We start from the raw sequence: 27,837 nt of genomic DNA on the forward strand, positions 1-27,837 counted from the left end.
CTGTTAGATGCTCAACGTCTTGATTCATCTTCCACTCCTTCTCCTAGGCCATTAGCAGGGGGCAGGATTGGAAGTAGAGCAGCTGAGGCAGGAATTGGTGCCCATAGGAGATTCTGGTATCATAGATGGCATCTTTACCCACTATGCTATAACTCCAGTTCCTGTGTCAAAAACTTTAAAACATATTAAGTAAATATTTTATTCCTTTCATATACAATGCTCACTCACAGCTTTCCATCTTTGATGTTAAATTCTGAGGCTAGTACCCCAAGAAGGAGACTGCAGGTACTCCATCCAATAATGAAGACAGTGATTAACTTTGAGTGTCATAAAAGACCACCTACATTGACCTATAAAATATGATATCCTTGACACCCAGAATTTAATTGTAAAGAAAATAATTACCAAAGTAATTTTATTTATCATGTACATCTCAAGAGCCAGGACTAGAAGCATGAAAGTGTTTTTAAAACTAATCCATCCTGGGATTGCTATGGTAAGAAAAGTAGTATGAATGCAGGATAGCTCACAGAATCCATATACATGAATATGTATTCATTAATTGAAATGCACATTTATTAATTTATATTCATTTTTATTTGAAAAGCAGAGAGAGAGAGAGATCTTCCATCATCTTTTTAAAAAAGATTTATTTCTTTATTTATTTATTTGAAAGACATTGTTACAGAGAGGCAAAGGCAGAGACGGGGGTGGGTCTTCCATCTGCTGGTTTACTCTCCAAATGGACACAAAGGCAGGAGCTGGACCGGTCCCAAGCCAGGAGCCAGGGAGCTTCTTCCAGGTCTCCTTCATGGGCACAGGGGCCCAAGGACTTGGGCCATCTTCTACTTTCCTAAGCCATAACAGAGAGCTGGATCAGAAGCGGAGCAGCCGGGACTCAAACCTGCGCCCGTATGGGATGCTGGCACTGCAGGCAGCGGCTCTACCCGCTAAGCTTCAGTGCTGGCACCCATCATCTGTTTTACTCCCCAAATTCCTTCATCGACCAGGACCGAGCCAGGCTGAAACCAAGAGCCTGGAACTCACTCTAGATCTCCCAAGTGTGTGGCCAGAACAGAACACTAGAGTCATCACCTGATGCCTCCAAGGTTGCACATTAGCAAGAAATGAATTTGAAACAGAGCCAGGACATGGAGCCAGGCACTGTGATATGGGACGTGTGTGTTGCAAAGGACAGCCTAACTTTGTTCCAAAAGGCTGCCTCAGAAACAAAACTTTTATTTGACAAATTTAACTTTAATACATGAAAATCACTATGACACTTTTCATTCTGTTTTATTTCCGAAAGAAAAAAAATCAAATGATTACCCAAACTCTGGTCACAAACAAATTTTTTGCATCACAATTGAACTAAGTGTAGAATTTTGCAATCTTTCAATTTTCCTAGGGTAAGCAATCCAGAATCTTAAGTAGAGAAAATATAAAGTCCTCCTGTGGCCAAATATATTCTCCAAGATGATTGTCAGAGGATTGTCAGAGATAAGATTGAAAGTTCACATTTGTGTGCTCTTTTTTTTTTTCTCTTTCTCACAGTAGAGCTATGTAGTAGAAATATACAGATGCTGTGTTAAAACTCATGTACTTGAAAGTGCAGAAAGTGGCTTTTCCGGCCAGCGCCACGGCTCACTAGGCTAATCCTCCGCCTTGCGGCGACGGCACACTGGGTTCTAGTCCCGGTCGGGGCACCGATCCTGTCCCGGTTGCCCCTCTTCCAGGCCAGCTCTCTGCTGTGGCCAGGGAGTGCAGTGGAGGATGGCCCAAGTCCTTGGGCCCTACACCCCATGGGAGACCAGGAGAAGCACCTGGCTCCTGCCATCGGATCAGCGTAGTGCGCCGGCCGCAGCGTGCCAACCGCGGTGGCCATTGGAGGGTGAACCAACGGCAAAAGGAAGACCTTTCTCTCTGTCTCTCTCTCTCACTGTCCACTCTGCCTGTCAAAAAAAAAAAATAAAAAAAAAAAAAAAGAAAGTGGCTTTTCCATAATATAATTTTATAATGTATTGAATTATGGTGGAAAATGAATAGAGATAGCAAATAATGTCTCTCTAGGATTCTTCTGTTAAGAGAGTACACACAGAGGCACCTACCTGTAGACTCTCTTTTGAAAATTCTTTATTCACTGGATTCAGAGTCCAGAGTGCTCACCATTACACGTGAAAATTCTTTATTCACGTGTTGCTCTTTAACATGTTATTCAAGGTAAATAGCTTGTTCTGAGAAATGTGACTTCAAAAGGATCATATGCAAAACATCTGTATCTGGCACATTGTCCACAGAATAAATTCAATAGGTTCAAACTTTTTCAGTCTTGAGGCAAGAAAAAAATGCCAGAATGAATGACTGACTTAAACTGAGAAAGCTGTGTAGTGTTAGCCACCAAGACACTGGTGAGGTCATGAGTTAAAAATGAGTGCCATGTTTAGCTACACTATACAGAACAAATCTAGTGCCAGCTTGAGATGCTTATAAATTCCCCTTAAAATATTGTGGTTAACTGCTCCAAAGAATGTGAAAGTTGATTTAAATAAGTTTCCAGATACTGAACTGTTTATTCCAACCTTGTCCAAAAACCTTTGATATGTAAATTGATTTGGAAACAAAGATATTTTTGCCTCTGAATGTTTCCATCCTCTGTGTGTGCTAATTGGCAACCTTGGAATAATTTCCCTTGATCTAAGAAATGGGCCTAAGTTAGATTTTGTGAAGGTCAGGGTGAGATAAAGAGATTTAATTCAATCTAACCAAAATAAAACTAATTTGCATTATTCTTCACACATGAAATAACAAGATCTGGAAACAGACATATATTAGTGTAACTCCCTGTCTGACATGGTTGCCTAAGTCAAGCCACTGAGCTTCTAAGTGCCACAGTTTCATTTCCTGTGAAATGGGTAAACTCATGCCTGCTTTCCGGGTTTCAAATGAATTACTGATTGCACACGTGAAGCATTTAGTTCTGAATTATACTCAACCATATAACTGGTACTTGTAGATGTGACTACTTTTTCACTTCTGATTATTATTATAAGGGTCATGGCAGTAGTTCTTGCTTGTGCATTAAATCATTATCCTTAAAAGAGCCAAAATAACATAACTCAGAGTGCAACAAAAATAAATCATTTTAATATACTCTGCTTAACTTGAATATATCGGTACTGCTTTTTTCTGCAGCAAATAAGGGAAAGGGATGTTAGAATTCTTCAACTTTATCCTCATTTGTCTATTTGAAGACTGGCACCTGAGAGATTGGTAACTTTCCCTGCTTTTGTCACACTAGGAGGTTACTATTGTTTTATATGGCTGATCTCCATTCTGATTGGTCAGTTCATCTGAGATGCAATTGTTAGATATTCTGAGAACCATCCTTACATCCGTGCCAGTTTGTGGGTATGTTAAGACCAAATATAAGAATCCTCTGATACGACTGAATTTACTTATGCCAATTTTTTTTCTCTTAATGCTTTTGTTTTGCTTCAAATACAAAGCCTCATTTATGAGTCTAACTCTTCATAGACAACTTGTGAGTCATCTCAGAATCTGACCTTCTGTCAAATAGGCATAGATTGTATCAGACTTATCAGACTTCACTCATCCAAAACAATGTTTTCTCCTAACCTAAAGATTCCACAAAGCATCTAAATCACATTGTTTGATCTTTTCGGATTTTCCCAGTTCTTCCTAGAGAAACTTGCCATATGACCAACAGCTGTGTTATTTTTTACAACAAATAGATTTTCACTAAAAACATCAGCACTGGCATTTTCAAACAAACAATTAAATTAAAAGTCTGGCAAAGAGGAGTAAAATACTAGAGAACATTAGAAACAGCATATTTCACCACTTCCAGTCAGTCTTTATTTTTCCTGGATGTCAGTAGCAGTCAGTTGTATGTGCTGATTACTTACTAATTATTAACAATACAGAAAGTGTTGTGATTGCTGATACTTTGTACGTTTCTTCTTTTTTCTTCTATTGGTATTTAAAAAACCCCTTAATCCGAGATCTAATCTCTTATGAGAGCTTTAAAAGTATAGTATGGTTAACCATAAGCACAATGCGGGACAGCAACTGTCTAAGACTTTTCTGTCATGTGTGACTGAAAGTTTATGTTTATTAAATAGCAATTCCCCATTCCTCGCCCTGCCCCTCTCCCCAGCAACTACAAGTCTATGTCTTCCTTGTTGATGTTTACCACTTTAAATACCTCCAATCAATGTAATCACGCAGTATTTACCCTTCAGTGAATGGCTTATTTCACTTCGGGCAGTGTCCTCAAATTTCCTCCTTACTGCAGCACCCGATGATATGGTTTCCTTGTATTCTATGGTTGAATAATATTGCACTGTATACACGTACTTTCACGGTCTGAATGTTTTCATCATTCTGATTGTTTCCTTTGCTGTGTGAAGTATTTTAATTTGATAGAGTCCCACTTGGATATTTTCACTTTTGTTTAGCTACACATTTGGTGTCAAATATGACTCTATTCCCCTATATTTTTACCAGTAATTTTACAGTTTTAAGTGTTACGTTTCAGGGGCCTGTGTTGTGGTACAGCGGTTAAAACTGCGGTCAGCAACACCTGCATGCTTACCAGTGCTGATTCAAGTCCCAGCTGCTCCACTTTCCAACCTGATAATGCACCTGGGAAAGCTGTGTAAGATACTTCAAGTGCCTGGGCCCCTGTCATACACTTGGGAGATCCAGGTGGTGTTTCTGGCTCCTGGCTTCAGCCCTGCCTAACCCTGGCCTTTGAGGCAATTTGGGTGTGAACCAAGAGATGGAAGATACGAAAGATCTCTCTCTCTCTCTCTCTCTCTCTCTCTCTCTCTCTCTGGAACTCTGCCTTTCAAATAAGTAAATAAATCTTTAAAAATAACAGTTACATTTCATTCTTTAATCACCATGAGTAGATGTCTGTGCATGATGTAAGATAAAAGGCCACTTTTATATTTTTGCACATTGATATCCAGTTTTCCAAACACTGTTTATTAAATAGGTTATGACTTCTCTATTGATCACACATATGATCAATAGACCATATGTGTGTGAGTTTACTTCTGAACTCTATTCTACTCCATTGGTTTATATCTGTCTTTATGCACATATATGATCATGTTCTGTGAACAGAAGTAATTTGACTGCTTTCTTCTGGGTTTGGACACCTTCTACTTGTTTTTCTTTCCTAATTCCTGTAGCTAGCACTTCCAACAATATGTTGATAGAAATGGCAAAATTTGACATCCGTCCTTTGTCCTGATCACAGGGGAAAAGTTTTCATTTTCATTATGGTGTCTGATGTCACCTGTGCACTTTTCATGTATGATCTTTATTAAATTGAGTTATTTTTCTTCTGTTCCTAGGTTGTTGAGTGTTTTTGTCATGAGAGAGTGTGAGGTTTTGTGAAATGCACTTTAATCGTTCAATTGATTTGATGATATGATTCATTGTGTTACTGTGCTTGAAGACAGCATATGCTTGTATTTTATTTATGTCCATTTAGCTGCTCTATACTATTTGATTGGAGAGCATAACCTATATCTGTATCTGTATCTATATCTATATCTTTAAACTAATTATTGTGGTGGGCTTTTTTTGCAGTGGTTAAGATGCTGCTTGGAACACCTGCATCCCTATAAGAGTACCTGTGTGAATAAAATGAGTAAATTTCAGTGTGTGTGCTTTCGGCACAGTAGTTAAGATGCTACTTAACTTGGGAAGCTCTGGGTTGAGTCCTGGCTCCATTCTCCATCCCCTAATGCACAGTACAGGAGGCTCAGTGGTTGGGGTCTCTATCACCCACCTAGGGGGACCAACGTTGACTTCCACACTCTTGTCTTCACCTGACCCCTGTCACTTCAGTTGTGTGCATTTGGGGAATGAACCAGTGAATGTCTGCAATCTGTGTCAATCTGTTCTGTCTCTTTCCATTTCAAATAAATAAATAATTGAGAAAAAGTTAAAAATAATTATGATAGATAAAAAATAAGCATTTTGTTCATTGTTTTCTATCTGTTTTTATGGACTTTGTCTCTCTTTTCCTTCCTTGCTGCCTTTCTTTATGTTTTGTTGATATTTTGTAGTGCCCTGATTTGATTCCTTCTTCTTTTTTTGGTGTATCTTTCATATTTGCAGCTATTATAGAGCTTACATAAACAGCTTAAAGTTATTTTACTCTATTTTAAGCTGATAAAAAGCTGAATATTGATTGCATACAAAATCTCTACTTTCTCCCCTCCCCCATATACTGTTAATGGTGTCGCAAATTATGCCATTATAAATTGTGTGTCCATTAATCTATTTTACAGTTATAGTTAATTTTTATACTTTTGGATTTTAAATTCTATTCTAGAATTATGAGTGATTTATGCACTGTCAGTAGATTGTTACAGTTTTCATGTTTACTGGCAAACTATATTTTTCTATGCTTTCATGTTGCTATTTACTTGACAGCCTCCTTTTAGCATTTCTTGTAAGGCATATCTGGTGTGGATGGACTCCCTCAGCATTCATTTAACTGGGGAAGTCCCTATTTCTATTTTATTGTTGAAGGACAGTTGTAATGGTAAAGTATTCTAGGCTGGTAGTTTTTTTCTTTTATCCTTTTGAATTGATCATATCACTCCTTTATAGCCTGCCGGGTTTTTGCTAATAGTCTTTGGAAGTTCCTTTAATGTGACAAGCCACTTTTCTCTTTTTGCTCTCAAAATTCCATTGTCTTTGACTTTTATTATTTTTTGTTTTATTTTTATTTTTACTTATCTATTTATTTTGTCAGAGCTACACAGAGAGGAGAGGCAGAGAGAGAGAGAGAGAGGTCTTTCATCCACTGGTTCATTCCCCAGTTGGCCACAACGGCTAGAGCCACGCCGATCCGAAGCCAGAAGCCAGAAGCCAGGAGCTTCTTCTGGGTCTCCCATGCAGGTGCAGGGGCCCAAGGACTTGGGTCATCTACTGCTTTCCCCGGGCCACAGCAGAGAGCTGGATTGGAAGTGGAGCAGCTGGGTCTTGAACCGGCATCTGTATGGGGTGCCAGCGCCTCAGGCCAGGGCTTTAAGCCACTGTGCCACAATACCAGCCCCAACTTTGACTTTTAATAATTTGATTTTAATATTGCATCTTGCTGAGGACTTCCTCAAGTTTTTCTTTCTGATATGCATTCAGCTTCTTGAATAAGAATGTCCTTTTGAAATTTTTGATGATTTTTGGACTGATCCCTTAATTTCTGTCTGTCTTTTCATCTCCTTTCTTCTAAGTCCTTCTTCTGTGTTTATATTTAAATATTCAGATTCCTCACCAGTATTAGAAAAAGGAACTGAAAGAAAACTTTTACCTCACCCTGATGCCTATTTCAACTATCATGCAATATATTTTCCTTCATTTCACTACCATATTTTTTATCATGATTAGTCTGCACCCACTGTTTCAACCTTCTATGCTTCCAGGGCCCTTTTAAACTGTTGCTATCTAAATTCCAGCCCCATTATTCTTCTGAAACAGATCCTTTAGAGACCTCAGATGGTTTCCTTCTTGCTAATTCCAATGCCCTCTCCCCCTCACGTTCTTAATCTCTGATGTATTTCACATCACCTAACCACAGTTCTTCTCTGACATCTCAAACAATGCTGGATACTGGATTCTATTCTTCCCCCATGACTGTTGCTTTGTGTTAAGCGAGTCTCTTTGCAGACTTTTCTGTATATCAGCATCCACACATTTCATAGATCCAAGTGTTTTTCCAATGTGTGTAATGATAAATCCCCAAGCTAGAATTATATCATGAAATTTTGATATTGCAAGAATATCCAATATATTATGTTTTGATAAAAATGTGCTAGAATGTCAAGATTTTAGTGCAGTATTTTGAATTTAATTAAAAAAGAATGGACATTAAGTGTAAGATATTTTAGAGGGTTATTAGGGTCATCACATTCTCTGAATTAATGTCAGGAAAGTTTATTAAATCAATCCTTAACACAAAGCTGGGTAATGCATTTTCAAGTATTAATAGCTGATTTTTATTAACCAAAAAACTTGGACTAATGCAAAGTCTAGTCCTGTTCTATTTTAATTAAACATTTTTAATCATGATTTTGAGTATTAAAAAACTCTCATTCTTTCTGATTTTTTCCTTTGTAATATTGCATAAATTTCTGAATTGGTTGCAATTTTTGTTGTATAAATTTTTCCACTAAAAATATGTGGCACTGATTTCTTTCTAGTTGAAATACAAGGCAAGACCTCTATTTTCATGGTGCTAAGAAAGTAACTAACCATGACTTTAAACACATGTTGTTAACTCTTTCCATGGCAAACTAGCTTTCCACATTTTGAATCAGATTGCTTTATCCTAGAGAGTAAGCACTTGCATGTTATTGATCAACCTTTGCAAATTGTTTAGGGTATGTATTATTTATAATATTTCTAAAAGATTTATTTATTGAAAGAGTCAAAGACAGACAGGGAGACAGAAAGAGACAAACAGACACACACACATACACACACACACACGCACACAGAAATATCCCTTCCATCTGCTAGTTCATTTCCCAAAGGTGCATAACAATGGGGCCTGGGATGATGCCAGGATTCTGGAACTCAATCTGGGCCTTTCTAATGGCTAACACAGATCTAAGAACTTGGGCCATCATCTGCTGCCTTCCCAGGCACATTAGCAGGAGGGTGGATCAAAAGTAGGGCAACCATGATTCAAGACATGCACTCCATTAAGGATGTAGGCATCCCAATAGCTACTTAACCTGCTGCTTCACAATACCCACCCAATTGTTTATAATAATTTTTAAAAAACATGACTTAGTTTTGTATAATGTCTTTATTTTTTTAAATATCAATCTACTAATGTCAACACAAAACCTAAAGTTATTAGAAAATTATATAATTATTATAATAATAGAATAATGGGAATCCGAGTTTTGCAATACCAAGGCTAAATTGTAACTCATTTATATTTACGTGCTTTTCATAATAACTTCTTAAGTTGGCAGTCTTCATTATGCCTTTATCTTTAGATCTCATCACATTGTTTTTTTTTTTTTTTTTTGTGGCATGTTTCAAATATTTGTTCTAACATGATCAGGTCAGAATACCACACAATAAAAGTGGTATGGATGTGTTGAAAATCAGCTTATCCAGCTAAACATTCCTCAAATAAGAAATGAACAAAACCAATGTTTTTATTCTGGAAACAAAAGCAGAGTAGCCCCATAACAGCTGCCTCATCACATGTGAGTAACTGCCATTTTGAGGAAAACAAAAAGTTTATGTTTCTTTTATGCTGTTTCACAGGGCAGGTGTAAACAATGGAGAGCAAGATACATTTAACACTCACAACTGAAGGAAGGAAGACGTGTGGTCATTTGGCACAAGGGTCCAAGTCACTGCTTGGGAAGCCTGCGTTCCATATGAGAGTGCTTAATTGGAGTTCTGGCTACTCTATTTCCCATCAAGCTTCCTGCTAATACACACTGGGAGGCAGCACATGATAACTCAAGTTACTTGTCTCTGCCACCCACATGGGAGATCCAGATGGGCTCCTGGCTTGCCCTAGCCCTGGCTGTGGTGGGGCATTTGAGAAGTGAACCGGAGGATAGAATATCTATCTTTGTTTCTCTTGCCTTTCAAAAAGAATTAAAATAAATAAACAAAAACTCTATTGGGGATTGTAATTTGGTACAGTGTGTTGGGCTACTACCAGTGAGATACCAGGATCCTATATGTGCTCTGGTTCCAGTCCAGCTGCTGCACTCCTGATTCAGCTTCCTGCTAATGCATCTGAGAAAGCAGCAGAATAAAATGGCCCAAATACTTGAGCCCTGTCACCCTACAGGGGTCCTGGATGGAGTTCCAGGCTCCTGTCTTTGTTCTAGCCCAGTGCTGGATGTTACAGCCAATTGAGGAGTGAACCAGCAGATGGAAGCTCGGTCAATTCCTTGTATTATGCAAGATACTCTTTCTCTCTGCTTACTACTATTCATATAGGTGCAGTACTCAATCCAGCCCTGTACTTCAGGTATTCACTTTTCCCATCATAGCCTTTCAACTCACTCTTGCCCATCTCTTCCTTTTCCAACACTCTCTATAATAGAAATAATTATATAGGTTTTTTTTTTTTAAGATTTACTTTATTTATTTGAAAGACAGAGTTACAGAGAGAGGTAGAGACAGAGAGAGATCTGGTCTTCCACCCGCTGGTTCACTCCCCAGATGGCCGCAACGGCTGGAGCTGTACCGATCCAAAGCCAGGAGCCAGGAGCTTCTTCCAGGTCTCACACATGGGTGCAGGAGCCCACAGACTTGGGCCATCTTCTTCAGCTTTCCCAGGCCATAGCAGAGAGCTGGATGGGAAGAGGAGCAGCCGGGACTAGAACCGGCGCCTATATGGGATGCTGGCGCTTCAGGTCAGGGCTTTAACCCACTGCGCCACAGTGCCGGCCCGAATTATATAATTATTTAATATTATATTATGTAATTGATGGCAACTTTATCCTTTTTTCCCTTAACAAGCCACTTTCTATAAGCAGACAGATCAACTCAGTATTACTTAAACTGTTCTGCATGATTAATGTTATATATTTGTGTCTTTATCTACAGTGGATCAGTGGTGTATTTATTGGAACTTTCAATTCCAGGCTTGACCAATTCCCATGTTCTTCATGAAATCACCCAAGGTTCTCTTAATCACATGGCTTTATTATATTTTTCCTTCAAAGTTACATTTTATCCTATTTTTTAAAGTTTTTCCTTCATATCAATACTATCCCTTCCACTAAACTATAAGCTTTTTGATGATTGGTGTTAAATACTGTGTTAATGTACAGATATGTGAATATTTTCAAAATACTGACAGCATTGTTGTTGCCAAGAAAACTTCTGAGACTGCCTTACTTGATTACAGTCCATTGCCTCCTTGTCATTTCTTTTAATCAGGTTTAATTTTCAAAATCCTGCTGCAAGCAGCATTAAAATCTTTTAATGAAAATTGAGAGCCAGAATTCTCAAGATGAGAGATTGTTTATCACAAGAGGCACAGTACATTTTGTTTCAGTTCTTTCTAAAATGGGTGATCTTTGGCAGTTGGAAGATCAGCCTTTCTGATGTTGGATTTCCCACCCTTCCCAACAGGAATGATATATGGACAAATTTTAACAATGCACTTTCATCTTTGTCTCATATACAGAGGCATCAGCATGATTCACAAGAATGAGTTATGAGACTGCATGCCACCGTTAATGCTGCTCTTTCTCATGCCCATGCAGTTCAGAGCATTTTGATTCTATTAACTCAGCAAGCCCAGGAAATATTTCTTTTTTCCTCTGCCTGAATCACGTCTTAGTGACTACTCTACAATGCCATTGTGTAAATGCTTTGCGTGAACTATTTTTAAAGATTTATTTATTTATTTATTTGAAATAATTACAGAAAAAGGGAGAGAGACAAACAGAGACAGAGAGAGGGAGGCAGATCCCCCACATCTTCTGGTTCACTCCCCAGTCGCAGTGGTCAGGGCTGGGCCAGACCAAAGCCAGGAGCTTCTTATGGGTAGTAGAGGCCCAACTACTTGGGCCATCTTTCACTGCTTTTCCGAGGCCATTAGTAGGGAGCTGGATCAGAAGTGGAGCTGCTGAGGGGCCAGCACGGTGGCATAGCAGGTAAAGCCGCCGCCTGCAGTGCCAGCATCCCATATGGGTGCCGGTTTTAGGTGCAGCTGCTCCACTTCCAATCCAGCTCTCTGCTATAGCCTAGGAAAGCAGTGGAAGATGGCCCAAGTCCTTGGGCCCCTGCACCCGCATGGGTCCTGGCTTCGGATAGGCACAGCTCTGGCCGTTGCAGCCAACTGGGGAGTGAACCAGCATATGGAAGACCTCTCTCTCTGCCTCTCCTACTCTCTCTGTGTAACTCTGACTTTCAAGTAAATAAATAAATCTTTAAAAAAAAAAAGAAGAAGTGGAGCTGCTGGGACATGAACTGATGCCCATACGGGATGTAGGAAAGAAGTTCTGTTATTACACCCATTTTATGGATGAGAAACACTGAGGTGAATAGACATCAAGCAACTAGTAAGTAGTAGAAAGGAGTTTCAAATCCAGGTCTGACTGATTCCACCACCACCCTAACAACTCAGTTTAAACAGGTAATGTGTTTATTTTGCTTTATAGTTTGCTAGGTACCTTTATAGCCTATCATTTAATTTAATTCATATAGCAATTTTGTGAGCAAAGCACTATTGTTCTCCCCACTATATAGCTGAGGAAAAAGAGGACATGTGGCATGATTTCTCCTGAGGCTCACAGCCTGAATTGGAGTTTGAGATTTGAATCTAAGTAGAATATAATATTGTATCTTTAGTCCTCTGCCTCACACTCATAACTACACAAAGAATTTCTAATCACATCATGTACATGCACATATGTATATATTCCCAGTGGCCTTTTTCAAATAAAGAATTCTTCATGATTACATACATAGTGAATGCAAACACCAAGCTAATGAGATTGGAACTGAGCACAAACATTGGGGTAGCTTTATATTCTGGGTAAATAAAAGCAACAAGGGAATTACAAAAGGTCCTGCCCAGGAACTTCAAAGAAAATATGCTGTCCCTATTAAGATCCTTTAATGCAAACTTATCCGAAACAGAATGCCTGTTATGGGAATTTTCTATGCCATGCTCACGCACATCGTTGCCTACTAGTCAAGCTGAGGCATAGGATAAAAATAATGGAAATTTCAGGTGTTAAATTAGCCACCCTGGGGCACTGCTACACAGTCCCTTGAATGCAGTAAAGGAAATATATGGAATGCGACAAAGAAAATTAATTAAAATGGGCAATAAAGACTGCCAAGTTCAAACAAATTGTGGCCCCTAGCACATACCACTTCTTTACCTGCAGGCCAGACTTCATGAAATCCAGACAACTTAAACTGTGTTTTTATGATTTAATGGGGAAAGGAGATTTTCATGTTTCTTAGTTATTTGGAAATCTACACTGACCACCTTGCATTTGAGAATTCTAAGAAGGAAAATTTATTGAGGCCATATAGTCCTATCTTCAGTAAAAACAGCAAAATGTCCAATTCAATTCCATTTTGGAAGTTTTAAATAAGAAAGTTTAAATTATTCAAAAGCAACAATTTGCCTATTGTCAGTGAACACTGAAAAACTTTACAGTTACTTGTAAGAAAATTTAAGTTTTCAATAATCATTCCAGTATTCATTTGGGTTGCTATTTCAAAACAATCTTTTTCTATTAATATTTTTAATCCCTTTTCATTGTATTTTCAGAGTTTATTATCACTTTCTCATTTACTCATATTTTTGGTAATGTAATAAGCAGTAGCAACATATATGGCAGAACTCCATGCCTATTCCATATTTTCTGTAATATTTCACCCTGTCACGTTCAAGACTATGGCTATCTACAAGTGAAGCCAAATTTATATCCATCAAAGTGGCATTTTTGCAGAGCCAAATAAACTGAAACATTCAAATAATTTATGCCTTGTTATGTTTGGTGATAAACAGACATTTTAATTAAGTTTGAGGCTGAAGCTTTTAAAAACTTCTGCCTGGATTTTATCACCTACAAAAACAACAGGACCTTGGCTAACAAGAGAGACAAATTGAAGGACACAGTCTATACATTGACATGGACTGTAGATACTGGTATTGCACTGTTTATGTGAGATATAGCATCAGCTCTCGAAAGGCATCTTCAGAAAGCCTCATAATAAAACAGACTTTTTAATATTTTTTGTCCCTTGTGCCAAAACTGAAAGGCTCATAAAGACACAGGTATGAAAGTAATGGGAAATGGGGATTAACTCCCGTGAATGTTTACCTTTACCTTTACCAAAGCACTTACCCATGCAGGAATTTTTCTCTGAACCCTTTGGAATGGCATGGTATGACGTATGCTAACGGAGTGCAGTCCTGGGCTAAGACAGATCAGTGGGATGGATCTGGAGCCCAAGGTTTTCAGTGGACTCCTTAGCCGACTGGCTGCAGTAGATTACAGCCTGGGTCACCCACATCACCAGCTAAAGCAGTGGAAGGCCTAAGGTTTCTGTTCTGAGCAATGTGTAACATGTGTCTTTTCCAGAGAGTACACAGAGAGTATAACACTTAACTTCCTTTTTCTAAAAGATTTATTTTATTTATTTGAAAGACAGAGTTACAGTGAGAGGTAGAGACAGAGAGAAAGATCTTCCATCCTCTGGTTCACTCCCCAGATGGCCGCAACACCCAGAGATACGCCAATCCAAAGCCAGGAGGCAGGAGCTTCTTCTGGGTCTCCCACATGGGTGCAGGAGCCCACAGACTTGGGCTATCTTCTACTGCTTTCCCAGGCCACAGCAGAGAGCTGGATGGGAAGAGGAGCAGCCAGGACTAGAACCGGCACCTAAATGGGATGCTGGTGCTTCAGACCAGGGCTTTAACCTACTGCGCCTCTGTTAAACTTTCAATATGACTCTTTAAATGAAGATGAATCTGCTGGAATGTCTACATTCTGTCGCTTTGAGAGGCAAATAAGGGCATTAAAGATCTTTACAGTTTTACAGTTTTTTTATATATCATAATGCTTAATGTGATATAAACATAAATAGCTGATTATTAATTGTGATATTAATATGGTAGAACCATCTTTCCCTAAAATCTGTTGAATTAAGTTTGCTAGGGCTGCCATAACAAAACACCACAGAGGAAGTGGCTTAGACAAGAGAGTTGTCTGTTTCTGAAGCCTTGCTCTTTGGCTTATAGATGACTGTCTTCTCCCTGTCTCCATAGGCTTTTCCTCTATGAGCATGTTCTCCTAGTTTCTCTGTGTGTCCAAATTTCCTGTTTCTATAATGATGCCCGTGAGATTGGATACACCCTACCCTAATAGCAAAACGTTAAACAGCAAACCAAAAAGCGCTTTAAAGGCTCTGTCTCCAAATATAGTTACATTCTGAAGTAGTGGAGATTAGAGTTTTAATATGTGAGTTTCAGGAGTTTCACCTAGCACACTAGAAACTGTTTCACAAGAAGACCACATCGAATAGCAACAAACTTTTAGAAAATGCTTTCTCTTTTGGTTGCTTTCTTTGTGACCTAAGATTGATGTTTATGTAAATCTGAGCTAATGTAAACATTCCTAGAATTTTCTGCTAGAAAAATTGTCAAGATTCTGTTTTTCACCAATGCTGTTTTTTATACTCATCTATGTAATATCTATGTCAATACTGGTTTTAGTCATCAAACAGGTAAACAAAATGCCACAGGTGCCATAATATATCAAAAATGTTCCTATTTCTCAAACTGAAAAAGTATAACCCATACTTGCTTAAAATATTCATTATTTGACTGTGCAGAAAATTAATATAGAAATTGGCTTTTCCTCTCCTCAGTCTTTCTCAGAAGTAACCAATGTTGCAGTTTGATTATCTGCGTGTATGTGTCACTAAAACCTCTATAATACCCCATTGGTTGTGGTCCTCTTTTGACAATACAAGTTTATAGTCAAAGAAATATCAATTTACCATACAATAAAGGTTAAAAGTAATTTAACATCTTTGCTTTAGTCTTTGAGGACATTTAGTATTTTGCATGGTCAATATCATTTACACAATACTTATAAATCAAAATTTCTTAAAATTTCTTTTTTCTCCAGGTCCATTCACCATAAAACTAGTTCTATATCTCTTCAGTATGAGTTCACCTTCCTAATTATGGTTTCTCAAATCCAGTCCAAGGTGAATTGCTCATAATTCTCATTTGCCCTCTGACTCTGATGCAAATTAGTAGATCAACAGTTTCTTGGTTTTCTTTGAGTCTTTCTGTTACTACTAAACTTCTTTGCCTTAGAGGATGGTCAATATGCTGACCCAGAACATTAGAATTTTATATCTTGGTGAAGTGCCTAAATATGAAAAATCAAATGCATTTTTGTGTGTACAAATATAGATATATTTGATTTATCATGTAGATCTGTAATTTACAATAATATTTTTGAAGTTTTCCATTGTATCTAAGAGCACCATGTGGAATAAAAATACCTGTTTTTGAAAATAAGCAATACTGGCCGGTGCCACAGCTCAATAGGCTAATCCTCCGCCTTGCGGCTCTGGCACACCAAGTTCTAGTTCCGGTCGGGGTGCTGGATTCTGTCCCGGTTGCCCCTCTTTCAGTCCAGCTCTCTGCTGCGGCCCGGGAGTGCAGTGGAGGATGGCCCAAGTGCTTGGGCCCTGCACCCACATGGGAGACCAGGAGAAGCACCTGGCTTTTGCCTTCGGATCAGCGCGGTGCGCCGGCCGCAGCTTGCCAGCCGCGGTGGCCATTGGAGGGTGAACCAACGGCAAAGGAAGACCTTTCTCTCTGTCTCTCTCTCTCTCACTGTCCATTCTGCCTGTAAAAAATTAAAAAAGAAAAAAAAGAAGCAATACCCAATAATACAATTTATTCAGGAAGAAGTTTCTCTTTTATATGTTACAAGGATTTTTCGACAAAAACAGAAAAAAAAGAACATCTTAAATTTTCCGTAACCCTTGGGTCAAAAATGAAAGGATTTATATAGAGACAAAATCATTAAATGAAAGAAAAGAAAACAAAAAACTTCTATTATAATCCTCAGCTGATAAAACAAATTTTTGATGAATAAACAACAACAAAAAAAGAGTTGGAATTGAGCCAGATGTGGGATTTGTGGGGAACAAAAGTCAAAGCAATTGAGTTAGCAATGATAAGTTGGAGGATAAAAACAAGTTCTTTGTAGTGCAAGCACTGTGTCATCTGGTTTGTTTAGTTTTCAAAGTTGACATATCGCACATTGTTGAAATGACATGCTGCATGAACCCAAGTGTATTGTAGAAAATACTAACAAAGCAAGGACTCTGCCCTCATTCATGAGTCATTGATGCTAAAAAAAGAATTAAAATGTGGATCAATTTGTCTGGAGGAATTTCCAAACTTGTCTGAATGCTGTGAACATGTTGTGAACAGTGCCATGTTGTCTGAGAAACCAGAAATTAATGTTTATTAAAGCAGTATGCCAAGAATTGAGATAATGAAGACATATACTCGAATTTAGACAAAGTGACATCTAAATGAAACAAGCAATATAGTTCACACTATTGACAAGTTTGAGACCTCATCACACATAGCAGTCATTACTGTGGTTTAACTTGACCCCAAGTTGGGATCACATAGAAATGAAGCCTGTAGCATGTTTGGTATACAGTAATGGAAGGAAATATGGTTGTGCCCCTTAGAGCAACATTTGAGGTCTCTGGCATATAATTGAGATAAAGTGTACTTTAGTTAATGCTATGTGATAAGAAGATAGAGGGAAATAAGGGAAGGTGGGATGGAAGGGCCCGAAGAAGATAGGATGGAAGGTGGGAAGGCAGGAGGGAGGGATGACTTGACAAGGGAAGAGAAGGAACAGGGTGGGGGGAGATAATTCAAAGTAAACTTTCACTGGGCTTAGTGTAGATACATTGGTTAATGTTGCAGTGAGAAATAGTGAATATATTTCCATAGGTGATTTACTGTAATCTGATCTAATGAAAAAAAATAAATGAATTAAGGTAAAGTTTTCATTGTTTACTTGTAATAATCCAAAGAAAGAACTTACTCTTGGGGCTGGTACTGTGGCGCAGTAGGGTAATCCTCCATCTGTGGTGCCAACATCCCGTATGGGCGCTGGTTCGAGTCTCAGCTGCTCCTCTTCCAATCCAGCTCTCTGCTATGGCCTGGGAAAGCAGCAGAGGATGACCCAAGTCCTTGGGCCCCTGCACCCACATCAGAGACCAGGAAGAAGCACCTGGTTGTTGGCTTCAGATTGGTGCAGCTTTAGCCATTGCAGCCATATAGGGAGTGAACCTACGGAAGGAAGACCTTTTTCTCTGTCGCTCTCACTGTCTGTAACTCTACCTCTCAAATAAATAAAATATTTATTTTTTTTAAAAAAAGAACTTACTCTTTGGTCTCATTGACATTTGTATTTGTTTTCAAAATCCTTCTGCTCTCTCTTCTTCCTCCATCAAGAAAGGAGGGTAAGGATAATGACAATGAAAGATGATGGATGATGGATGATATATAGATAGATAGATAGATAGATAGATAGATAGATAGACTGTGATGGTTATTTATATGTCAACTAGACCATGGTGTACCTAGATATTTGGTCGAACATTATTATGGTGTGTCCGTGAGATTGCTTTGGATGACAATAACTTTTGAATCATTAAGGACTCGGTAAAGCATATGCCCCTCCTCAAATATGGATGAGTGTCATTCAGGCTGTTGAAGACTTGCACAGAACATATCTGAATAAGAGGGGTGCTTCCTTCTGCTTAACTGTTTTAGAGCTCGGGCATTGATTTTCCCTTTCTTCAGACTTGGGCTCTGGCTGGAATTTATACCAAATTTGTTTTCCTTTTACTCAGGGCTGTACCTTTGGTTCTCTTGAGTCTGAAGGCTGACAGCTGAGGTGCTTTGGACCTCTCCACCTCCATAACCTAACAATGTGAGCCAATTCCTTATCTGTGCATATGTATTATTTATTGTGAGCATACATATCCTATTATTCTGTTTCTCTAAATATTCTAGTTCTCTGAAGTGTCCAGAATTGTAGTTATTTACATAAAGAAGAATTAATGGAGATGTATAAACAAGATACAATAAAGGAACATGTTTATATTTTACAAGTGCGGTAGTGAAATAGGGATACAGAAGTATATTTCACAGTTATGAACACAAATATTTCTACTTTATTATTTACAAGTGCATCCTTTTTAAAATTATTTATTTATTTGAAAGCACAGAGAGAGGATGAGAGAGAGATTTCACTCCCCAAGTGCCTGTAACAGCCAGAGTTGGGCCAGGCTGAAGCCAAGAACCAGGATTTTCATGTGGGTCTCCTATGTGGGTGGCTGGCACCCATTATTTTTTTTTAATTTTTTTTTAAATTTTTGACAGGCAGAGTGGACAGTGAGAGAGAGACAGAGAGAAAGGTCTTCCTTTTTGCCATTGGTTCACCCTCCAATGGCCGCCGTGGTAGGCGCGCTGCGGCCAGCACACCGCGCTGATCCGATGGCAGGAGCCAGGTGCTTCTCCTGGTCTCCCATGGGGTGCAGGGCCCAAGCACTTGGGCCATCCTCCACTGCACTCCCTGTCCAGAGCAGAGAGCTGGCCTGGAAAAGGGGCAACCAGGACAGGATCGGTGCCCCGACCAGGACTAGAACCCGGTGTGCAGGCGCCACAAGGCGGAGGATTAGCCTAGTGAGCCGCGGTGCCGGCCGGCACCCATTATTTAAGCCATCATTTTCTGCCTCCCAGTTTCATTAGCAGGAAGCTGGATTGGAAATAGATGTGGGATTCAATCCTAAGCATTCTGATATGAGATACTAGCATCACTAGCTGTAGCCACAACACCTGCCCCTCAAATATATCCTTTTGCTTTATTCACTGATACAGAGCTTATTAATTTATTCAGATATTTACTCATCAATTTACCTAGTAATCACTTGTCTTTGAGTCTGGAATACCCACCAGATTAAGAAACTGAAATGGCTGCCTACAAAGAAAACACAAACCCATAGATGAAAGATGCTGTGCTGGGGGAAGCTTAGTGTGCTCTGGAGGAATGGAAGGAAGGCATGGCCAATTCACACAGGTGAACCTGGATGAACTTCCAAGAAGCGATGGGCACTGCAATAGCACTGCAGCAGCTCTGAAGAATGTTCTGTATTTTTATATATTATCACTTTTTGTCTCCCTCAGCAATCTCTGGTGTAAGACAGAGTACCGAGCATCTCTTTTGAAATTATAGTGCTTTTGTTCCCAATGCTAACTCTCAAGGTACTCTAGAGCCTTAGCTTGCTCCACCTGTTTCATAATAATGAGGCAAAAGTGAGGCACCACCTTGTTTAAAAAGCACTACCGTGGCGGCCATTGGAGGGTGAACCAATGGCAAAAGGAAGACCTTTCTCTCTGTCTCTCTCTCACTGTCCACTCTGCCTGTCAAAAATTAAAAAAAAAAAAAAAAAGCACTTTGATTAGGACATCTGCCATTCTATGAGTCTGCTGTGTATCCCGCTTCCCATGTTGGATCATTCTCTCCCTTTTTGATTCTATCAGTTAGTATTAGCAGACACTAGTCTTGTTTGTGTGATCCCTTTGACTTGTAGACCTATCAGTATGATCAACTGTGAACTGAAATTGATCACCTGGACTAGTGAGATGGCATTGGTACATGCCACCTTGATGGGATTGTATTGGAATCCCCTGGCACATTTCTAACTTCACCATTTGGGGCAAGTCCAATTGAGCATGTCCCAAATTGTACATCTCCTCCCTCTCTTATTCCCACTCTTATATTTAACAAGGATCACTTTTCAGTTAAATTTAAACACCTAAGAATAATTGTGTGTTAATTACAGATGTCCTAAACAGCACCCTGGCCTCAGAATCAGCCCTTAAGGCATTCAGATCTGGCTGAGGAGTCCATAGAGTATTTTAGACATGGAAAGCCAAGACACTCTGGCAAAAAAACAAAAACAAACAAACAAAAAAACCAAAAACAAAACCCTAAATGAAAGATCTCTGTAAATGAGATCCCAATAGAAAGAATGGGCCATCAAAGAAGGAGGTACCTTTCTCTGAAGGGAGCAGTGAACTTCCACTTTGACTATGACCTTGTCGAAATAAGATCGAAGTCGGCGAACTCAAAAGGCTTCCATAGCCTTGGCAACTCATGACTAGAGCCTAGGGAGATTACTGACGCCATAAACAAGAGTGTCAAATTGTTAAGTCAACAACAGGAGTCACTGTGTACTTACTCTTCATGTGGGATCTCTGTCCTTAATGTGTTGTCCAATGTGAATCAATGCTATAACTAGCACTGAAACAGTATTTTACACTTTATGTTCTGTGTGGGTGCAAACTGATGAAATCTTTAATTAGAATATACTAAATTGATCTTCTGTATATAAAGATAATTGCAAATAAATCTTGATGTGAATGGAATGGGAGAGGCAGCGGGAAATGGGAGGGGTGTGGGTGGGAGGGAAGTTATGGGGGGAAAAAGCCATTGTAATCCATAAACTGTACTTTGGAAATTTATATTTACTAAATAAAAGTTAAAAAAATAAAAATAATAAGCATTTTGTTCCCATTACTCAGAAGACACCGAGGCCTTGCTTGAAATCTGCAGTGTCTAAGGATTTTTGCACCAGGCTGTTGAATCCTACTTCTTTGAGGTAGAAATGTCTGCACAATTTACTGAAGCTTTAAGCAGGGTTATGTTGGCCTAGCAGTTAACTAGTTATGTTAGGAATAAAAAAGTATTTAATGGTTTATTGGAAAGTCAATGGCATAATGTGTGAGGTACCTCTTTAACAGTATACTAAAAGTGTCAGAATTCCATGCAATTTTCCACACATAAAATGGCATAATATCCTACAGGTGTCACCCACTTATTTTCACTTGCTCTACTCATTAGTAAAATATTTTGATTCATAGTGCCCTGCATATTAATCAGAGATGTGTTATCAAGTAGCAAAGCCAAGAAAGCAATTAAGTAAGTTCTGAAAAATATATTAAACACAAAGAACTCATTATAATTTGTCTTAATTGATAATATTTATTATTTGTTATGGTCACTTTCTTTTCTTTAAGATTTATTTATATATTTGAAAAACAGAGTTATAGAGAGGCAGACACGTACACACACAGAAAGAGAGAGAGAGAGAGAGAGAGAGAGAAGAGGTCTTCCATCCACTGGTTCACTCCCCAACTGACTGCAATGGCCAGAGCTGCACTGATCCAAAGCCAGGAGCCAAGAGCTTCCTCCAGGTCTCCCACGTGGGTCCAGGGGTCCAGGGACTTGGGCCATCTTCTACTGCTTTCCCAGGTCATAGCAGAGAGATGGAATGGAAGTGGAGCAAACAGGACGCAAACATGCGCCCTTATGTGATGCCGGCACTGCAGGCAGTGGCCTTGTCACTTTCTATTGCACTGAGTTGATTGTTGCATTTTTCATTGTCCCATGCAAATTATTTTGGTATGGTTCAAATATTCCTCATAGCTAAATTCCCACTGTCCTGTTCTTTCTGCGAAAATAATAAAGATTGTGTAATGACAATTCATAACCCCTCTTGTTTTTATTTAAAGCCTCTTGTTTTTATTTAAAATGATAACTGGTTTTTGGCAGATGTATATTTTTGGTGACTACTTGCTTTTATATGGGTGGGCATATTTCAGCGAATTTCCCAAATTCTCAGTGGCACTTAAAACTTCAGAGCAAGTAACTTTGACTTATAAAACTTTCCAAAATTAAAATAAAAAGTTTCCTTTAAAATGATTTTGTAATTTTAAAACGAGCACACAATTTCTCACATTAAAAATGTATGGATTTTACTTTGAGTAGTTTTTTTGATATATTTCAGATGTTATCTTACATTGAGTTGCTATGAAAAGGCCCTAGAGACTTGGTGGCTTTCAAATAACAGGAATAGGAATTTTTTTTCTTACATTTCTGGAGGCTGGAAGACCACAGCAGGAAGCCACCATGATCAGGTTCAGGTGAGGGCTCTGTTCTGGGTTGTAGACTGCTCTCTTCTCCTTGTATCCTCACCAGGCAGCAAGTAGAACAGAGCAAATCTAAGTTCTCTAGTTATTCTTGTTAAGGACACTAATCTCATTCACAAGGGCTTTGCCTTCATGACCTCCTCTGATAGTAATTACATTCTGAAGATTCTACTCTTCATACTGGTATAGGGTTTCACAAATAAATTATAGGAGATCACAAATATTTAGTCCACAATAAAATTAATATAGATAAACATACATATTATACAATATATGTGTGCGGTCATTTTGTACATACGATTATATTATATTACTTTGTACATACGGCTATATTATATTTTATATACCAATGCACACAATGTAAATCATACATAAAGTCATCAATGCAATCTCTTTGTGTAACTGATTTAAGTGGAAATTACGTATACATGTATAATTATAATATATAATATAATGTGATACAATATATTCATAATTTCCACTGAACTTATAAGAAAAATAAGTAAATTAATGCTTCAACATGTTATATGTATCTAAGCTATTCCTTAAGCCTTATAATAGAGCTTCCATTAAACATTTTATCATCATCATAATAAAGATATATCACTATTGCAACTGCAAATTAATAAGTTGTTAGCTATTCCTTCAGTAATCTACTATTTATCTCAATTCCATGATAATTTTATTTAGAACAGAGCGTGATAGTTATGTTATTTAGTAATCCTCCTCTGATGTTTCATGGGTATGCCTTGATTTTAAGAGCATAAAACCATCCAATAACTACTTTAGCCAGGCCAAAATAAAACCAAGTATTCTGTTTTGGATATGTTCTAGATATATAATATTAATACTTTAATTGTTAAATAAGTCCAGCAGTTTAGATGGTGCTTAAGTGTTTCTTTTACCCTTTCTGTCTTCAATTATAGTTGAAGAAACTGTAAGAAGAAAACAAACATACTCGAAAAATTCTACCTCTGTTTATTGATTCTTTCTTAGAAATCAGGAACCCATAAAAGGTATCATTCTGTTTGAGATGGGATTAACAATTTCTTTATCTGATTTCCACTGATCTGTTAATATTTAGAATACAAGGCTGGTGCCGCAGCTCACTAGGCTAATCCTCCGCCTGAGGCACCGGCACACCGGGTTCTAGTCCCGGTCGGGGCACCGATCCTGTCCCGGTTGCTCCTCTTCCAGTCCAGCTCTCTGCTGTGGCCAGGGAGTGCAGTGGAGGACGGCCCAAGTCCTTGGGCCCTGCACCCTCATGGGAGACCAGGAGAAGCACCTGGCTCCTGCCATCGGATCAGCGCGGTGAGCCTGCCGAAGTGCGCCAGCCGCGGCAGCCATTGGAGGGTGAACCAACGGCAAAAGGAAGACCTTTCTCTCTGTCTCTCTCTCTCACTGTCCACTCTGCCTGTCAAAAATTTTTTAAAAAAATTATAATATGAATAATTCTGTATTCTAAATATTTTTTTGTCAAAAATTTTTTTAAAAAATTATAATATGAATAATTCTGTATTCTAAATATTTTTTTTGTCAAAAATTTTTTTAAAAAATTATAATATGAATAATTCTGTATTCTAAATATTTTTTTTGACAGGCAGAGTGGACAGTGAGAGAGAGAGACAGAGAGAAAGGTCTTCCTTTTGCCGTTGGTTCACCCTCCAATGGCCGCCGTGGCTGGCGCACTTCGGCAGGCTCACCGCGCTGATCCGATGGCAGGAGCCAGGTGCTTCTCCTGGTCTCCCATGAGGGGTGCAGGGCCAAGGACTTGGGCCATCCTCCACTGCACACCCTGGCCACAGCAGAGAGCTGGACTGGAAGAGGAGCAACCGGGACAGGATCGGTGCCCCGACCGGGACTAGAACCCGGTGTGCCGGCGCCGCAAGGTGGAGGATTAGCCTAGTGAGCCACGGCGCCAGCCATATTATAATTTTTAAAGAGCTTTCAAAATTACTTATTCAACCTTGTTAATATTTTCCTTTATATCCATTAGTTATTTCAAGATACTATTGAAAGTTGTGAAAATTTACAACTACTTCTAGCACAATGAAATCTACCTCATATTATTCTATGATTTATGTCTGAAAATTTAGAAAATTAGTAATATATCTCCCATCTGTCTTTATTAAATATTTTTAAATCTTGCTTTCCACTATATTTGTATGTATTACCATTTCAAGGGAAGGCTGCTCGATTACTTCTCATTTTCCTAAGAAATTTGAAGTAGGCCAGCGCCGTGGCTCATTTGGCTAATCCTCTGCCTTTGGTACTGGCACACCGGGTTCTAGTCCCGGTCGGGGCGCCGGATTCTGTCCCGGTTGCTCCTCTTCCAGTTCAGCTCTCTGCTGTGGCCCGGGAGGGCAGTGGAGGATGGCCCAGGTGCTTGGGTCCCTGCACCCGCATGGGAGACCGGGAGGAGGCACTGGGCTCCTGGCTTCGGATCCATGCAGCACAGGCCATAGCAGACATCAGAGGAGTGAACCAACGGAAGGAAGACCTTTCTCTCTGTCTCTCTCTCACTGTCTATAACTCTACCTGTCAAAAATAAATAAAATTGAAAAAAGAAATTTGAAGTAGTCAGAGAGAGGCACAAGTTGTGTCACTCAGGTACCCACTTCGCTTCTGTGCAAATGTGCCCCCTTGGTTAGCGTGAAATGTCTGTCTTCCTGGCAGAGGCCAGGAAGCATGGCTTGGAGCATGGGCTCCCATTTGAACACATTCTTGTCTACTCAAGGACCTGGCTTCAGCAATTTACTTTCTGTTTTTCATCATCAGTGTTCCACTCCATCCCACTTCTTTTCCATTAGCATACAAATGGTGCTGTTTCTCCAATATTACAAATAAAATAAAAACATAACTATACAAAATAGAATAAAACAGAACTCTTATGACCGTACTGGCTGAGTTCCATGTGACGTCTTACCTTCCTTTGTTTCATTATCAACCATCTCATTTTCTTTAATTTCTTCCCTCTCATTTTATTGAACTCAAACCAGTTCATTGGTTTTCCCTCTACCACGCAATTTTACTTTTTCTTTTTAAGCCACTAGTGACTTCCACATAGGAAACCCAACAGCTGATTTCTAGTCCTTGTACTAAGTTAAAAAGTGCCTCACAAAACTTATACCGACCTGAAATCTCAGAATGTCACTTTAATTTGGAAGTCTTTGGAGTCATTATTAAATTAGAACATACTGGATTAGAGTGGGTCCTAATACACTGATGTGAGTCTTTGTAAAATGAGAATACAGAAGCACACAGAAGGTGCACCAGGGAAAGACCATATGATGACAGCAGCAGAGACTGGAGTCACTTTGCCACAAGCCACCAAATGGGAAGTGTTAGCAGCAATCAGCAGAAGCCAGAAGAGGCAGGGAGCTTCCCCTAGAGTGTTCAGAAGGAACAGGTCCCTGCAGACATTTTGATTTTGGACTTCTGAATTCCAGAGAAGCGAGATAATCACTACGGCAGTTTTAGGAAGCTGATAAAATCCTTCTTCTATTCTAATAGCCAGCATTTACCCCACACTCTCACATTGCTCGCACTCTCCCATTATAAACATTGAATTCATTTGGCTTCCGAACCAACACAGCCATCTGACTTTCTCCTTTTTTCTAACACCTTCTTCTCCTGGTCATTGTTCATTTCCCTGACTTCCAAACACCAGAGTGTCCCATGTCTTAATCCTTGCACCTTGTTATCAAGGACACATTCTCTTCCTGGTGTCATCCATCCTCATAACCTTAAATTACATTTATGTTGTGATGGCTCCTAAATTTGTATTTCCAGTCTAGATCTCCCACCTGGAACTCCATGTGAAACTTCTTTTTTTTTTTTCCCCAAAGATTCATATTTATTTACTTGAGGCAGAGAGAGGGAGAGACAGAGAGGACTTCCATCTTCTGATTCACTCCCAATTGGCTGCAATGGCCAGAGCTGGGCTGATCTGAAGCCAGGAGTCTGGAGCTTCTTCCGGGTCTCCCACAAGAGAGTAGGGACGCAAGCACTTGGGCCATCTTCTACTGTTTTCCTAGGCTAACTGCAGGGAGCAAGATCAAAAGTGGAGCAGCCTAGACTCAAACTGGTGCCCATATGGGATGCCAGTGTCACAGGTGGATGCTTAATCTACTAGGCCACAACACTGGCCCCTGAAACTTCATTTTTAGCAGGCCCCAAACTGATAAAATTATAAGCATGAATATGTCATTGTATGTACCAATTAACATGGAAAATTTAGCTCTCTCTCCGACAATAAATAATAAAATTAAAAATATGACTGTAGGGACCGGTGCTGTGGCCCTACCTGGTAAAGCCACCACCTGCAGTGCAGGCATCCTGTATCCTGAATCCAGCTGCTCCACTTGTGATTCAGCTCTTTGCTATGGCCTGGGAAAGCAGTAGAAGATGGCTCAAGTCCCTGGTCCCCTGCACCCGTGTGGGAGACCTGGAAAAAGCCTCTGGTGCCTGGCTTTGGATCAGCACAGCTCTGGCCGTTGTGGCCATCTGGGGAGTGAATCAGCAGATGGAAGACCTCTCTCTCTCTCTCTGCCTCTGCCTCTCTGTGTAAATCTGCCTTTCAAATAAATAAATAAGTAAATCTTTAAAATATATGACTGTCGCCTGGATTAATATACTGATATTTGGACTTTTTCATTGAACTGGTTTCTGAAACCTGAAAGCTAGAATGTAAAATATATTATATTTCTCTTGGTTTCATAATAGGCTTGGTCATTCGATTTGTTAGAAAATGATATTGTTTTATAAGAAATTCTTAAATATATGGTTTTATTAATTATTAATTTATTAGAGAAGATTTAAAATGTAATCCATATGCTATCCTAATGAATTCATTTATTTCCTTTCATATGTATGTATACACCTATTATACTTACCTTTTAAAAGAATATAAAGTTAATTTCAAGGAAAATAAACTGTAAGAGTACCCTTAGTAAAACTTCAGGTTTTATCAATAATACATAAATATATAAATACAGATGATTTTACTCAAAGAATCTATAGAGATTAACAAATAATAAAATATTTTAACATTGTTCATTACAAAAGTTTCACATTTTCAGACGAACTTTGAGGATGGCAAAAATATATATTTTTGCTCTTGAAACAAAACCAGGAAATCCTATACATTTCTTAATGGGGAAAGGAATTGCACTAAGAAACCTAAGGAATAAATAATTGGTAAATATCAAAGGGGATCTTGAGAT

This window comes from Lepus europaeus, chromosome 22 (genome assembly GCF_033115175.1).
Source record: "Lepus europaeus isolate LE1 chromosome 22, mLepTim1.pri, whole genome shotgun sequence".
NCBI lineage: Eukaryota > Metazoa > Chordata > Mammalia > Lagomorpha > Leporidae > Lepus > Lepus europaeus.